Source organism: Periplaneta americana, chromosome 1 (assembly GCF_040183065.1).
Source record: "Periplaneta americana isolate PAMFEO1 chromosome 1, P.americana_PAMFEO1_priV1, whole genome shotgun sequence".
NCBI classification, from domain to species: Eukaryota; Metazoa; Arthropoda; class Insecta; order Blattodea; family Blattidae; genus Periplaneta; species Periplaneta americana.
Window position 1 is genome coordinate 11,832,501 of NC_091117.1, and position 17,941 is coordinate 11,850,441.

General features: G+C 35.0%; 1 protein-coding gene across 1 annotated transcript in view; it reads left to right on the plus strand.

Moving 5' to 3' along the window:
* The first annotated feature begins 16,054 nt into the window (after positions 1–16,054).
* Positions 16,055–17,941, plus strand: part of LOC138705842 (uncharacterized) — a 51,652-nt gene continuing 49,765 nt past the window's right edge. The window contains exon 1 of the mRNA XM_069834554.1: positions 16,055–16,236. The gene's annotated coding sequence lies outside the window, so the exon portion shown is untranslated. The remainder of the gene's footprint in view (positions 16,237–17,941) is intronic.

Below are 17,941 nucleotides of genomic sequence, written 5' to 3' on the forward strand. Positions count from 1 at the left end.
TCTGGGTACAGCGATTTCTACTAAACTATTGGACGGATTTTGTTCATATTCAGTATCTACGGGTCAATTTATCAGGGAATGATATACATGAAATATAATAATTTTAGTACTAGTCTGTCTGTGTACAGCGATTTCTACTAAACTATTGGACGGATTTTGTTCATATTCAGTATCTACTAGTCAATTTATGAGGGAATGATGTACATGAAATATAATAATTTTAGTACTAGTCTGTCTGTGTACAGCGATTTCTACTAAACTATTGGACGGATTTTGTTCATATTCAGTATCTACGGGTCAATTTATCAGGGAATGATATACATGAAATATAATAATTCTAGTACTAGTCTGTCTGTGTACAGCGATTTCTACTAAGCTATTGGACGGATTTTGTTCATATTCAGTATCTACGAGTCAATTTATCAGGGAATGATGTACATGAAATATAATAATTTTAGTACTAGTCTGTCTGTGTACAGCGATTTCTACTAAACTATTGGACGGATTTTGTTCATATTCAGTATCTACGGGTCAATTTATCAGGGAATGATATACATGAAATATAATAATTTTAGTACTAGTCTGTCTGTGTACAGCGATTTCTACTAAGCTATTGGACGGATTTTGTTCATATTCAGTATCTACGAGTCAATTTATCAGGGAATGATGTACATGAAATATAATAATTTTAGTACTAGTCTGTCTGTGTACAGCGATTTCTACTAAACTATTGGACGGATTTTGTTCATATTCAGTATCTACTAGTCAATTTATGAGGGAATGATGTACATGAAATATAATAATTTTAGTACTAGTCTGTCTGTGTACAGCGATTTCTACTAAACTATTGGACGGATTTTGTTCATATTCAGTATCTACGGGTCAATTTATCAGGGAATGATATACATGAAATATAATAATTCTAGTACTAGTCTGTCTGTGTACAGCGATTTCTACTAAGCTATTGGACGGATTTTGTTCATATTCAGTATCTACGAGTCAATTTATCAGGGAATGATGTACATGAAATATAATAATTTTAGTACTAGTCTGTCTGTGTACAGCGATTTCTACTAAACTATTGGACGGATTTTGTTCATATTCAGTATCGAGTCAATTTATCAGCGAATGATGTACATGAAATATAATAATTTTAGTACTAGTCTGTCTGTGTATAGCGATTTCTAGTGAACTATTAGACGGATTTTATTTCTTATTCAATGTCTACGGGTCAATTTATCAGGGAATGATGCATATTAATATTAAGTATAATTTTTTTTTTCATTTAGGAGCGATAAGTCTCTTAAATATAGGGATTTTGAAGTCATCTGGATTGGCAGCACTGACTTCCAGCAAAGTTGTCAATCTGGGTCATACTCAAAAGCACTTCTTAGTAGTGACGTCCTGCTGGGAAGCCCTAACGTTAACACAATCTGATACTCGTAAGCAACTGCATTTCGTAGCTTCCACGTACACAGTGCTTTAATGAATGATTTCTCGTGTCTATTTCCTGGTACTTTTTCCTTGCGGGTTTAATGTTGTTTCATTATCCTGTCCTTGACTTCACCTCTTGCAGAACTAAGCAATGGCCCTGGGCAAAGAAAAGGAGTCGATGAACCTACATGCATTTGCAAGCTCATGCACTTTTGAATGCCTGTGATCTAGCAACAAACCAGCATCCGAATGTTTTATGAACTTCGTTCTGCCAAGATATCAACTTCTCTCAGACAGTCAGTGTTGCCTGGTTATCATAATTTTCTTATACAAATTGAAATGGCGTATATTTCTTAAATATGTAGAAATACGATCCGAATAAATGTTACATTTTAAAATTCCTTTGCAGAATGATAAGTTACATTTGTTCGGATCAAATTTTTGCATACTTAAAGGACAAAACTAAAATTCTTTCAATCATTTATTATAATATACTGCTCTCTTAAATTGACTGAGCATTCTGGGAATTAAATCAAACGGCTTTCCCAAAATAAGCTATAGAGGGCCGAATGTATAAACCATTTAATCTTAGATCAGAGGTTAAATTGATCCTCGTTTCTAGCTGAACTTGGAATTCTGTGTTGTATAAAGTCTAATCTGAGATTAATTTGTCTTAAACTAAAGTCAACTTTGACTGAAGAAATTTCTCCGATTAAGTTAGATGATCCAAGTTTAGTTATTTCTTTTCTGTTTGAAATATACGAGTGGCAGACTGTGCAAAAAGAATAGCCATTATTATTAATATTAATACATATGGTAGGTACATTTATATATATATATATATATATATATTTCCAATTTCTTGTCTTAATACACAAACCACCTTATATTTTATAAGGCTCTATCGTGTTCAGCAGTATCAAATAACATAACCTATAATTACATTATGTTTATAACAACCATTATTATTAATGGCTGTACATTCACAAATTTTCAATTAACTGTATTACTAAACGAAAATTGTCGTTTTATAAAGCTTTATTATGTTTAGCAGTATCAAACACCATAACATGATAACAACTTGGAGAACGGTCAACCTTCTTCTTATTGTCCGCCATTATTTACAATGCACAAAACAAACCAGTGTCTCCAATAGAGTGTACGGAAAGTCGCCAAAAAGTAGTTGTAAAGTCGCTAGATTTCTCATTATCAACAAAGGAAGATTAAATTTTGTCACTATGGGGTGCTAGAAAGGTCGCTAAATCCCTATTTAAGCAATATAAAAGTTAAAAGAAATTGTCGTTGAAAAAAAGTTAAAGTCGTTAAATTGGCAACACTGAACAAACCTGTACAACATGGCCCGCGCATCACATACTTCACCTGTTTATGTGATGTTGCCAAATCCTTTTCACGTGAACTTAGATTGCATTTGAACCAAGGTAATTTGATCGCAGAAAAGTTTTATACAATAGAAGAATTGTCTGAACTCGGTTCACTTTCCGATCTTCGATCAAAGTTGATCTTTAGTCAGGGAGTTTCATACAATTGGACCGTAATGTTTCATACAAAACAATTTTTATCCCTGAAAGAAAGCAAAAACGAGCAAAACTGTATTAAACGTTTTTTTTATATCTCAAAGAATAATTAATGGCATTACTTACGATTCACCCTATACATGCGTGTGAATTGAAATTAATTTACTCTGTAAGATATTACACAACGATTAACATTTGCCTTTCGTGTATACATATACAGTAGGTATTAGCTTGATTCCTGCCAGAGTCCTTCATTACGTCTAGCAGGGGACACTTGGCAACATACGATACATTAAATAACGCTAAATTCTGTGACAGTGTGGGAAAATTTATGGCAAAAGTTCGACAGCTGAGGGAGGAACTAGCCGAGGGGGAGGGGGCGGAGGAAATAAGGGGAAGTGTTATTTATTAGTGTTATAATGAGTAGTATTAACACTGAGCGAATAAGGTAATTAGGGGATAATGTTCTTTTAGTATTTATTTTTATTCTATTTGTTTTTTATTGCGTGTTTGTATGTCTTTTATATCTTACATTTATATTTATTATTTGGATTATTTATTGCAGTTTCAATAAGGAATTGAACTAAACTTATTTAACTTTAATTTCACTTAAATTCTTTTAATTGACACTTACAGGAACGATGCATTTACAAATTGGTCTTTAAGCTATTATTGGAATTTCACAGATTTATTACATATGTATTTAACATCTTGTAGAAGAATAGTAATTAGTAACAGTGTCCTAGTTATTCTTCTTGGAGCCAAATTTGTAACTTTTAAAAGTGTGGTTACTATGTTGAAGTGTATGTGTTGTAACGGATGCTTGATGTCGTCGCAATGTCGTAATTACAGATTGTGTTTGTGTGACTATTGTGTATTAATTTATGATGAATGGTACGGAAAGCTGCATATTTGTATTATAGAAGTGTTACGTATGTGTGTTGTTAATGTGTTTGTATGTCTCAAATTGATGCCTGATGTTTGTTTTGCAATCGCAATGCCTAATTTACGGATTGTTTATGTTGTGTTTACATCGCGTAAGCTAATTTAATTTTCTTTTCCATTTCTCTTTATGCTTATCTTTTTGTGTAAAACTATAGCCCTAACATACAATTGTAAAATAGGGCCAACCCCCATTGGAGATGCAATAATAATAATAATAATAATAATAATAATAACCTATATTTAAGTTAAGTAGTCAATATTTGATCATTTAATAATTAATCCTGCATTAACAACAATAATTTTCATTATGGCGAGGAGAATGATCCACTTGATATTTGAAAATGATGATTTCTTACCAAGACGGGCAAGGATAATTTCCGAAAGAGAATATTATTTTAATGGAGGACGAAAAATATTTGCAACTGCGGTTTAGGCTAAGCAAAAAATAAGCACTGCATATTTTGAATAGTACAGAAGGTGATTTAGGATTTCCAGCTGATAGTTAAGTACTTCATAATATTATTTAAATGATACATTTATAACGGCAAATGAAGTAATATTAATAACAGATGTATCATGTGAGCCTAATGTTACATTTCAAGGCACTGGAATGGCGCAAATCCATTAAGTCTTTCCATTTTGCTTGTTGCATGATATTTTCTTATATCTACTTTCATATCATCCCGTTTTGTCTTCAATATTGCTGAAGACATTGCGATGAGATTTTTTGCATTGAAATCTATTTCTATTTATTTGCAACATTTCTTCTTTTTTTCTAAATTCTGCCCATCCGATGATTTTAATATGTTTTGAGGTTACCTCTGTTTATGACCATTTTATTGTCGTAATATAACAAATGAACTCACTATGAAGGTCACTGCATACATCGACAGGGCACATAGCCTTCGGAATTACGATTTTACTATGATTCCGAAGGCCGTGATGATTTAATTGGGAATTAAATTAATTGACTTTATTTTAAATGCGTATTTATTTAGTGAAATGCAAACGAATTAAATATGATTTAACTTCCGTATTTAAGTTAAATTACAATTAGTTAATCGTGGATTAGGAACATGTTGGTGAAATCGGCCTTAAGAATTGTTACAATGGTAATGTACACTTCGTTAAATGAAACCTGGAAGTGATGATACAGATATTAATGCCCTCCAACGGGATACTTACTACGCATCTGACAATATTCACTTTCGAATTCTTTTGAGAAAGTTCCTCCTCTGATAGCCACGGTCCAATTTTAGAAAAGACTTCAGAAAGTAGCTCTGCCTGTACAAAGAAATGATAATGTCTAGGATGTTCATAAGTTGGCCGCTTTGTACATTCCAACAATTGACAATCGCGCTCTTTTTATTAACTCGAGTTTTCAGGTTGTTCTTTCTTTGCTTTGCTTTCCACGAAAGTTTTTACAATGGACAATGCTGTTTTCAGCTAATTCAGTTTACCGAAGGACTCGTTTCTAGCAGGTGCGTTCGCACGCATGCGTAAAGATCCTATTGTCTGCAGTTTGTTTGTTTTTTTGATCTTAAAGCAACTTCAAACAATATGGCTCGCACTGCAGAAGCTCAGGTGAAACTTTAGAAACAGTCATGGATAGGTAATTGTTTAATTCTTTTTAACTTAAAACATAGATAATAATAACATACATAATTGTTGCTGAGAACTGAATTCTGGGACCTGTACAGAATTGAAAAAGAAACGCCGATACGAAATTATATCGTTTTCCGAGAACTTTAAGAAACATGGCGAGGTGGAAAGCTATTTTCCTGAGATGAGTTTTTCAAAAACATGTAAATAACGACTTTTATAACATATTCACGTTATTATTTAATATGGATTGATTTTAAATTATTTATATACTTTTATTTTACAAAAATAATAAGAATAGGCCTACTACACGAAAATAGTGAAACTGCAGTTTTATATTCACATAAATATAAAACCAAAAGATCAGATAACATATGCTTGGCAGTTCCTAAATGTACCACAACTGTAGCATGTAATCACAGTAGCAACTTCGGTCCAAGGCTTTATAACATGGTAATAGATAAATTCCCAAACATACAATTTGCCAATGCTCCTTATTTCATAAAATCAATTAAAAATTGCTGTTTAAACAGAGAGAAAATGTAAAGTTCAATTATTGTGATATCTGTGTTGTTTCTTCTTCTTTTTTCCTTCTTTTTTTTTACTTTTTACTCTATTATTTAATAAAATGTCTTAAAATTATGTGGGAATGCCCTCTAAGCAGAGTATGTAACTGGGTGTGATAGAGTGTTTTTATATAAAAAATCAATATGTAAGCTTATCTTTGTTTTGACAATAAAGTATTATTATTATTATTATTATTATTATTATTATTATTTTTATTATATGAGAGTTCGCGGGAAAAACGATGAATATCACAGTTTTGTTAAGGTTGATATCATTATCTAATTCATTGGATCACTATGAAATTTAATGTTGTTCTTATGAAAAATGGTAAAAAGGAGAATTATCACCACGAATACAGTAATCCTTTCCTTTATTTTCTATAGAAACAGCACTACATCTTGCAGTTATAGACTCAATTAGATCATTATCTAATCCTTAACAGAAATGTGACATTCATCGTTTTTCCAGCGAACTCTTCATATGATATTCCACAGCCTTTCTTATTATCCATGGATGATGTCATTGTTACAATCGATATATACGGCCAGTTACGTTTCATACTGTATCAATTTTATTTTAAATATGAAAATATAAAGTTTTGCTTTAAATACAGATACAGAACTTAAAATTGAATGCAAAGCCTTCTGTGTATCTCTATTTCTATTGCTTCCTAAGAGAAGTGCTCGTAACACGATATTTCAAATCGATAGCGACTTCGACTTGGAATTTTTTTGCAGTCCATTGTACATTTCTACATTACTTGTTGAACTACAGAGCGATCAATATAATCTTTACAATTTTAATGAGTTACAATGTCCCTTTGGAAGCTAATATAAACTTGAAATTGAGTTTAATGATCTCTGTGGCTCTGGTAGAATCTATATTGGTACCCCTATACAATTTCCCTTTGGAAGCTAATATAAACTTGAAATTGAGTTTAATGATCTCTGTGGCTCTGGTAGAATCTATATTGGTACCCCTATACAATTTCCCTTTGGAAGCCAATATAAACTTGAAATTGAGTTTAATGATCTCTGTGGCTCTGGTAGAATCTATATTGGTACCCCTATACAATTTCCCTTTGGAAGCCAATATAAACTTGAAATTGAGTTTAATGATCCCTGTGGCTCTGGTAGAATCTATATTGGTACCCCTATACAATTTCCCTTTGGAAGCTAATATAAACTTGAAATTGAGTTTAATGATCCCTGTGGCTCTGGTAGAATCTATATTGGTACCCCTATACAATTTCCCTTTGGAAGCCAATATAAACTTGAAATTGAGTTTAATGATCCCTGTGGCTCTGGTAGAATCTATATTGGTACCCCTATACAATTTCCCTTTGGAAGCCAATATAAACTTGAAATTGAGTTTAATGATCTCTGTGGCTCTGGTAGAATCTATATTGGTACCCCTATACAATTTCCCTTTGGAAGCCAATATAAACTTGAAATTGAGTTTAATGATCTCTGTGGCTCTGGTAGAATCTATATTGGTACCCCTATACAATGTCCCTTTGGAAGCTAATATAAACTTGAAATTGAGTTTAATGATCCCTGTGGCTCTGGTAGAATCTATATTGGTACCCCTATACAATTTCCCTTTGGAAGCCAATATAAACTTGAAATTGAGTTTAATGATCTCTGTGGCTCTGGTAGAATCTATATTGGTACCCCTATACAATTTCCCTTTGGAAGCCAATATAAACTTGAAATTGAGTTTAATGATCTCTGTGGCTCTGGTAGAATCTATATTGGTACCCCTATACAATGTCCCTTTGGAAGCCAATATAAACTTGAAATTGAGTTTAATGATCTCTGTGGCTCTGGTAGAATCTATATTGGTACCCCTATACAATTTCCCTTTGGAAGCTAATATAAACTTGAAATTGAGTTTAATGATCTCTGTGGCTCTGGTAGAATCTATATTGGTACCCCTATACAATTTCCCTTTGGAAGCCAATATAAACTTGAAATTGAGTTTAATGATCTCTGTGGCTCTGGTAGAATCTATATTGGTACCCCTATACAATTTCCCTTTGGAAGCTAATATAAACTTGAAATTGAGTTTAATGATCTCTGTGGCTCTGATAGAATCTATATTGGTACCCCTATACAATTTCCCTTTGGAAGCTAATATAAACTTGAAATTGAGTTTAATGATCTCTGTGGCTCTGGTAGAATCTATATTGGTACCCCTATACAATTTCCCTTTGGAAGCTAATATAAACTTGAAATTGAGTTTAATGATCTCTGTGGCTCTGGTAGAATCTATATTGGTACCCCTATACAATTTCCCTTTGGAAGCTAATATAAACTTGAAATTGAGTTTAATGATCTCTGTGGCTCTGGTAGAATCTATATTGGTACCCCTATACAATTTCCCTTTGGAAGCCAATATAAACTTGAAATTGAGTTTAATGATCTCTGTGGCTCTGGTAGAATCTATATTGGTACCCCTATACAATTTCCCTTTGGAAGCTAATATAAACTTGAAATTGAGTTTAATGATCTCTGTGGCTCTGATAGAATCTATATTGGTACCCCTATACAATTTCCCTTTGGAAGCTAATATAAACTTGAAATTGAGTTTAATTATCTCTGTGGCTCTGGTAGAATCTATATTGGTACCCCTATACAATTTCCCTTTGGAAGCCAATATAAACTTGAAATTGAGTTTAATGATCTCTGTGGCTCTGGTAGAATCTATATTGGTACCCCTATACAATGTCCCTTTGGAAGCTAATATAAACTTGAAATTGAGTTTAATGATCTCTGTGGCTCTGGTAGAATCTATATTGGTAATCCATTGTTGCCTGAGGCGATACTAGCGATCCTAGTGGTTAGCAACTATCTATGGATGCATATTTACTACGTATTGAGCTTCGTGACTGTATATACTAGACTGTGGTTCGCAGTCTCTAGTCATAACACGAACATGCAGTTCTCAATTCGTCAGCGTGTTTTTATTGTGAAAACGTATTGGAAGACAAATTCCTTGATTCAAACACAACGGGCATTACGAAGATAATTCAATGTGCGCAATGTTCCAACCAGGCCAACAATTTTATCGATGGCAAGAAAGCTGGAGACAACTGGCTCGCTCCTCAGCGAGAATGGTGAACACAGACCTGCAATGAGTCAAAATTGTGTTGATGTTTGAGGACGTTTAGTGAACCCACTAAAGAAATCTGCGCCGATAGAGCCAGGAGACAGGCTATTCATGTCATACGTCTAACGATTCTGTGAAATTTATAGCTAGCTTTTTCGGTAATCGCCTAATCTAAAAAAAATCTGTGGCCTCCTAGGTCACCTGACCTAACCTCTCCGGACTTCTTATAAGACTATCTTAAGGAAAGAGCATATCAAAATAGACCGTGGTTACTTGCTGAACTTCGTGAGGGCATTAGGAATGAAATCAGCAACATTGACGAGAATCCACTTCAGAGAACGTCAGGGAATATGGTGCGACGAGTACAGTTGTGTATGGATGCAGGTGGAAGACATTTTCAACATTTTAATCTAAGGAATCTCTCACAGTTATTCTGTAATTCAGAACAAATTGCATACGTTTGCTATTATTGGTTCAGAAGTTATAAGTAATTAAAATTGTAAAGGTTTATATCGATCGTTCTGTATATTTATTATACAGAGTGGGGAAAAAATCGCTTGACCGAAAGTTGAAAACGATTGTTTGATTAGACCAGTGGCGGGCAAAATGAACGCAACCCACAAGACAGGATTTAAATGGAAACTACATACTGTGGGAGGGGTTGCACTCTACAGTGCAGTGACGGATTTACAGACTGTTGCGCCACTACACTCCTACCTACCATATGTAATTAGAATAGTCCATTCACGTGATATTTAATTAATCATTTTTCAAAGCAATTTTTTCGAAATTGGGATTTATATCTGTGCATGCTATTTTCAGTTGCGCAAGGAGATGAGCATCGCTTAAGCGGGATCTGTGGCTGGACTTTATAAATTTCATTTTAGAAAACAGCTGTTCGCACTGGTAGGTTGATGAATACATACGTCATTTCCCATAACTGTAGTCCTGGAACACAACTATGGTCCACGATACAACCATTCAAAGATCATTGTAGAAGTAACATAGACCGTTCGTAGATAGCTGCAGTGACTTGAATTCAAACTACAGTACAGCAAGAATATAGATAAACGAGGTACTACGTTATGGAGTACAAAATTTGAATAGTTATATCGTGGACAATAGTTATGTTTCAGGACCATAGTTATGGGAAATGACGGTACTCATTATTTTTGAAGAAAACTGTCTAAGCAGTGGATATGTAGTACTGGATATCTTGTAAAAAATTTTAGCTCCCAGTAGACCTTGACATTCTGCTTTCAAGAAGCCATCATTCTGCAAATCCAGTACCTCTAACTGCAATTCTGGGATAACATTTTCAATTTAAACATGAAAAGGAGTGGCAAAAATATTGAAATCTTTCTCCAGCCTTTGAAAATCACTGAATCTGTGTTCTTTGAACTCGTATAACAGGTGATCTATTTTAAGAATGTACATATTTAAGTTCGCGTCCTGAATATTTGTAACTGATCCTAAACATGAGAAATGAAAGAACCGCCTTTCTTGTAAGTGTGATATCCTCTCGATTCATATGATTCTGCGAAAGACATTGTATCACTAATGAAGCTCCAAAGTACAGCAGTCCAGTATAATCCGCCACGTACACGCACAGTATTTTAATGGAGTGGGGGGAAGGAGAAGGTAGGGGGTAAGTTTGATGCTTCGCTGAGGTCTGGCATCACTGCGGCAATGCCGCAGGAATGCCCGCCATTGGATTAGACTATCCTATATATGAGATGCGATGTTGCAGTAGGCTCTCGTGGCATTACCTATGGAAATATAATGATATATATATAACTCGGTGTTTTAAAACAGTCTTTGGAGATACTTGAATAAACGACAACCTGAAGATTTAATGCATGAAGTTGAAGACGATGATGATAGAATACGGTAATACGCAGTCATGAGCAACTTTACGGATTAGAAAATTCTCTAGCTCCGACCTCAATATGTTGCGTTTCATTCCAGCATCTTCTCGATTGTCGCACGTTCCTTTCTCCTCCAGATGGCTGATATCTGTAAGCTGATGGTTGAAGGAGGGTATGCTCCACTCTTTCTGTATGACTTTTGTATTTCTTGCTACATAAAGTTAATCTAGTTCTTCCCTATGGCCTGAGCGGTTGAGATTCTAGGTGCAAATCCAGACGATGTGGGATCGATTCCCAGCAAGAGAGCAAACTTACGGATCTGGATGTGTGTCTCTTCTCGTGTGATCTCCCGTATTGTTTTAAACGGCGGCTTTGCATCCTGGTAACGACATGTTCAAGGAGACACACTACTTTCCTATGTCTTAGCTCTGCTCTGAATGAATCATATGCTTTTAACAACGATATTCTATCACAGATGGTTTTATGGTTTGAATCTAATGGCTTCTTATTTAAGAAAGAAAAGATGATCAACATAACTTTTAGCCTAAATCGTCTAGTAAATAAGGACAACAGACAAAACTATACAACATTTCCAGGAATTTTTATAGACTCCAGTTTAGCATGGAATAAACATATCGAATATGTATACACAAAGTTATCAAGACTTTTATATTTGTTAGGCCCGTAATACATTTGAAGAGTTTTCGCTAGCGAGAAATGTGTTGCGAGAAAATTAAAAAATTGATAACATGGATTCAAATGGACGTCCACACACTGGAAGAGATTCTCGTTCGAGGCAAAAACCTCGTGCAAGGTTCTCGCTGAAATCTGTAGCTCAGCGAATTTTCTTGACACATTTATCAAAGATGTTTGACGTTTATACTCTTTGGGCCGTATTCATAGACATTTTTAGCGCGGGCTTCCGGTGGATGATCAGCGTTTTTCGTATTCATAAACCAGTGTTAGCGATAGGATATGATTTGAATTCTGTACTAGTAACCAGTGGATAGCCGGGGCTAGCTTAGTACGCTCGTAGCGCGTGCTGCGAAATGTCTATGAATGGCACCCTTAATGACGACTGAATGTAGAAAAAGATATCACAGGTGGCGATGAATTGTATTGTTTTTATTTGAAAATGAGGAAAGATGGCTGATAATTGCAGTCAGAAAGTTATCGAACTTGTACGATGTTACCCGTAGGCCTATTTATATGATTCCTACACGGGATGAAAACTATAAAAACACGAAACTTAAGGACGAAATCTGGAGACAAATATCAGATTGTCTGAAAATAAATAGGGCCATATTTTATTTTGATGAGATTTAATAGTATTAATTAAACATTTCAAATAATGTATCTATATGTCTTAACAGTTTACATAATTTTAATCAGAACATAGCAAAGAATTCTCTATCATATCATGAATGGCAAAAACTGTGGTCCAGTCAACCTGAAATAACGCCTAAATCGAAACCAGTGTCCAAAACTGGCCCTTATTTTCGTAAGATACAATGTGATTTTCATATATTTCTGGCGTTAATTTTAGGCCTACTTTTTCTTTTCATTAACAAAATATGTTCATGTAACTCCATTTCCTCATCATCTGAATACTCAGATTCAACATAGTATTCGTACGTAATTTGTAAAGTACGACAATATACTTACAGGTTATATATTTAAGTACGACAATATACGTAAATACATAACCTATAATATTTCCCCCAACGAGTGATTACTATAATCAGAAAAATGCTTTCTGCATAAAGGCAGTGCATAGATAATTCATAGCGAGATGTGATCTGTGATAGCGAGAACTCGATAAGTGTGTGGAGGAAGGCTCTTCGCCTCTTTCTCGCAACACATTTCTCGCTAGCGAAAACTCTTCAAGTGTGTTACGGGCCTTAAAGAAGCTAGTGACTTGCGATTCTCAAAATTATTTAAGATGTGCCTACTTTTCTTTCTTTCAATCGATAATCTGATATGCCTTAATTTTCTGGGGAAATGGTACCAAAACTGGAAGTGTCTTGATTTTGCAAACGAAAGCTATTAGAATTTTATGTGAATCGAACTATCTTGAACATTGTCGATGACTTTTCAGACAATCACAGTTATTAACAGTCATGAATTTGTATATATATGATCTAGTACTTTACACTTGACATAATATCGACAGTGATTCACTCACTAATGGCCAATATACATTATCATTAAATTAGAAATAGTGAACAAATTAATATTTCGTACTGTAGATTACATAAGAATAATACAAATTTTTCTATTATGCGGATGAAATTATATAATAAGCGTCCCAGTCAATATTATAAGTTACCAATCAATAGCTTTAAAACTAGATTTTATAACTGGTTATTAAATGATCCTTTTTATTCTGTTTGTGAGTTTTACAACACAAATTTGTATGACATTGTTTTAGTTACAATTATTATATTAAGGAAGAAGCGTTTTCATGAATTGTTAGAGTTTTCAAAATATTTCGTGTTTTCATTGTTTTAATTAAATGTTACTGTTTCGTATTTCTTTTTCAAAATATGTATTATATCTTTTTCAATATATCTGTGACGAAACCTATTACTGTATCTCTAATGGCCTAATAAATTGAAATTAACTAAAATATTTTATTTCTACTATTAACATCTAGTTAATATAATGTTCCTACATCATATATTGTACGTAGAAATATCATAAGAATTAGAATAATTAATTAATAAAATTATAAAATTATGTTTAACTAAAATATCATTTGAAAACATATCTTGTTTCCGCGGACCCCCTTTCGATTCGCTCGCGGAAAACAGATTGTCCTACCTATCATTTCGATTTGTTTAAATAATTGTGTTAATTGCTTAAATTTAGAAAATAAAGCGCAAGCAGCTTTCAAACAAGAATATTAAAACTTTATTATTCTGCGAACAATAAAATTAGTTTCTATTAGTTTCCTACATCAGATTGTCTAGTTTTAAGTGCACTACATAACTGCTACAAATTTGTCGGTAGACTTCAGGTTCACCCTGTATAGCTTAGATCAGCGTTTCTCAAACTATGGTCCGCGGACCACTTGTGGTCCTCGAGGTCTGCCCTTGTGGTCCTTCAAAAAAGAAAGAAGAAAAAAAATAAAATTCGAACGAATTGCGTATCACGCTGTATCTTAAAACTCAGAGTTTGAAAATGACACATGGCAATCAAATTTCAGTTTTTCTCCCAGTACAGACATTTTATGAAATTTATTACCCTACCCATCTATCGAGTTCCCAGTCTACTCTCAGCAACAAAAGGGGGATTTAAAGCACTATATACGTGGTGTTTCTCGACATCTTTACCCTGCACATCTGGTGCCGCGCCTGTAACCCAGCCAGGGACCACCTGAATTCATAACAGAGGACCAAAGTACCGAATCTTAATTCATTTTTAAAATAATAATAATAATAATAATAATAATAATAATAATAATAATAATTATTATTATTATTTATTTTAGCTGGCAGAGTTAAGGCCGTAAGGCCTTCTCTTCCACTCAACCAGCAAAAAGTGTATACACATATGCATGAACTTTACAAAGAATTCAACAATTTGATTTAGATGAGAGTTACATGTATACAAGAGTTATTTACGAGTTAAACAACAAAATACTATGAACTATTAATTAAACACTGAAATAAACTGTGTAGCAGAATTAAGCTAAAATACATAGAATGTTAATATATTTCAAATAATATTAGATAATAGAGAGAGATTATTATGAGACAATTTTGAAAATACAGCACTATCAGGATGATGTCTAAAGAAAGAAGTAACAATGTAGTCAGTGATAGTTTAAATCAGTATGATTGGAGTGAAATGCTAATAAGGTTATCTTTTAAGCTGTTCTTAAAGGTGTTTATTGTCTTGCAGCCCCTAATACTTTGTGACAAGGAATTCCATTGACGCGAGGTGGATACTGTAAAAGATGATGAATAAAAAGATGTTCTATAAAGAGGTATACTTAGCGTGCCACAGATAAGTGATCTGGTATTTATGTCGTGGTTAGAGTATAGATAAGAGAAACGAGACGAAAGGTAATTTGGTGTTAAGGTGTGCAGAATTCGAAAGAGTAAAGACAAAGAGTGTAAAGTTCTGCGTTCTTTAAGCCGGAGCCACGAAAGACTTGCGAAGGACGGCGATATGTGATCATATCGTGGGATGTTGCACACGTATCTGACGCACATATTCTGAGTTCGCTGTAACTTGAATGACAGTTCAGAACTTAGGTCACTTAACAAAACGTTACAATAATCGAAGTGCGGCATTACTAGGGTTTGTACTAGGGTAAGTTTTAGTTGCTGGGGCAAGAAGTTTCTCAAGCGACTCAAATAGTGAATGGAGGAACAAATTTTTTTTATCGTTTCTTTAACTTGAAAGTTCCAAAATATAAGTATAGTGGTATTAAAATATGCTACAAAAATGATAAATTTGCTTTCGAAGGGAACAAGAGTAAGGTGGTCCGCGGAACTGTTCTGACTTAAAAAGTGGTCCCTACTTCAAAAAAGTTTGAGAAACGCTGGATTAGATGGAAGATGATGATAATGATGATGATGATGATGATGGTGATAAGAAAGTAGGCCTACAACATTTGACAGGGTTATTTCTATTAACTACACGAACAAAAAACTATTTTGACATCTTAATCATAAAGTTGGACCAGAATGACCCAAATGTAATGCGATACAGTGACCGAACGGACCTGAAATTCACACATGAATAACAACACAGCAGCGTTCTTGTTTGTATTGCACCTACACTGTTATGGACACACAACTTAGCGGTGCAGCAGTCAATAACCCTGGAAGCTGCCCTTGCATACAGAAGAGCGAAATACCTGTTTTGATACTCACAACATCTCAGAGACTTAGAAATTTAAAATTATAAATATCATAAGGTTTGAATTTTCAGTTTTATCAAAATCCATAATATCAAAAGCCCCGACCCTGAACCTTTCGCTCTCGCAGAACCAACCGCTGGATTCCAAATCATCTCCACTGCCCCCTCCACGCGGCGAGTCGCGGAAAAGTGGGTCATCTCTTAAATAGACAAGTTCAAGGTGCGGAGGCTTCACTTGAAGCTCCCCCATCACGGCGACCAGACGCGCTACTACAGAAGAAGAACGCTTTTCACACGCACAGGTGAGTGACTTCAACGCTGGTGCAAGCAGCGAACAAGTGGGTCGATGTGTCTACGCTGAACGATTTCGTGAGAGAATGTGCTCGTGTTCCGCGGGGATAAATGTGCCATCCGAGTGAACGAGACACACATTTCGGGAAGTTAGTGTTGTGTTCACACCGACAAATCCGAGGGTCATTTTTTCGTCTACTGTATCAAATCTCTGAGCAGTTGCAGTAGGCCTACGACTTTGCGAACAACTTACTGGTGAACGATGGAGAATTGATGGAATGTGGTAGAGGAAACGGGAGTACCCCGAGAAATTTGACCCCAAAACATCTCCTTTACTTACTTACTGGTTTTTAAGGAACCCGGAGGTTCATTGCCGCCCTCACATAAGCCCGCCATTGATCCCTATCCTGAGCAAGATTAATCCAGTCTCTACCATCAAATCCATTTTAATATTATCTTCCCATCTACGTCTCGGCCTCCCCAAAGGTCTTTTTCCCGCCGGCGTCCCAACTAACACTCCATATATGCATTTCTGGATTCGCCCATACGTGCTACATGTCCTGCCCATCTCAAACGTCTGGATTTAATGTTCCTAATTATGTCAGGTGAAGAATATAATGCGTGCAGCTCTGCGTTGTGTAACTTTCTCCATTCTCCTGTAACTTCATCCCTATTCTCAAACACCCTTAATCTCTGTTCCTCTCTCAAAGTGAGAGTTCAAGTTTCACAACCATACAGAACAACCGGCAATATAACTGTTTTATAAATTCTAACTTTCAGATTCTTTGACAGCAGACTAGATGACAAAAGCTTATCAACCGAATAATAACAGTCATTTCCCATATTTATTCTGCGTTTAATTTCCTCCCGAATGTCATTTATATTTGTTACTGTTGCTTCAAGATATTTGAATTTTTCCACCTCTTCGAAGGAAAAATCTCCAATTTTTATAGTTCCATTTCGTACAATATTCTGGTCACGAGACATAATCATATACTTAGTCTTTTCAGGATTTACTTCCAACCCTATCGCTTTACTTGCTTCAAGTAGAATTTCCGTGGTTTCCCTAATCGTTTGTGGATTTTCTGCTAACATATTCACGTCATCCGCATAGACAAGAAGCTGATGTAACCCGTTCAATTCCAAACCCTCTCTGTTATCCTGAATTTTCCTAATGGCATATTCTAGAAAGCATCGCTTTGTCCATCACAAATGCAGATTGGACTCGACAGAATTAGAACTTGGACCTCCAACGTAAAAACTGACACTTGTCATCTATCCTCCGGTTCACTGAAATAAATTAGTCTATTTTTAATTTCTCAATATTACGCTACTGCAAAAAAAAAAATAGAAAACTACACGGGCATACAGGTTTAAAAGTGGTTTTTGAATTCATTCCGTTTTAGTGTAAGATTTCTTCTGAACTACTAGATGGATTTTGTTCATATTCTATAATTGTGAGTCAAATGTTATCGAAATGTTATGTTTTATTTAACGACGCTCGCAACTGCCGAGGTTATATCAGCGTCGCCGGTGATGCCGGAATTTTGTCCCGCAGGAGTTCTTTTACATGCCAGTAAATCTACTGACATGAGTCTGTCGCATTTAAGCACACTTAAATGCCATCATCCTGGCCCGGGATCGTACCCGCAACCTCGGGCATAGAAGGCCAGCGCTATACCAACTTGCCAACAAGGCCGACTTTGTGAGTCAATT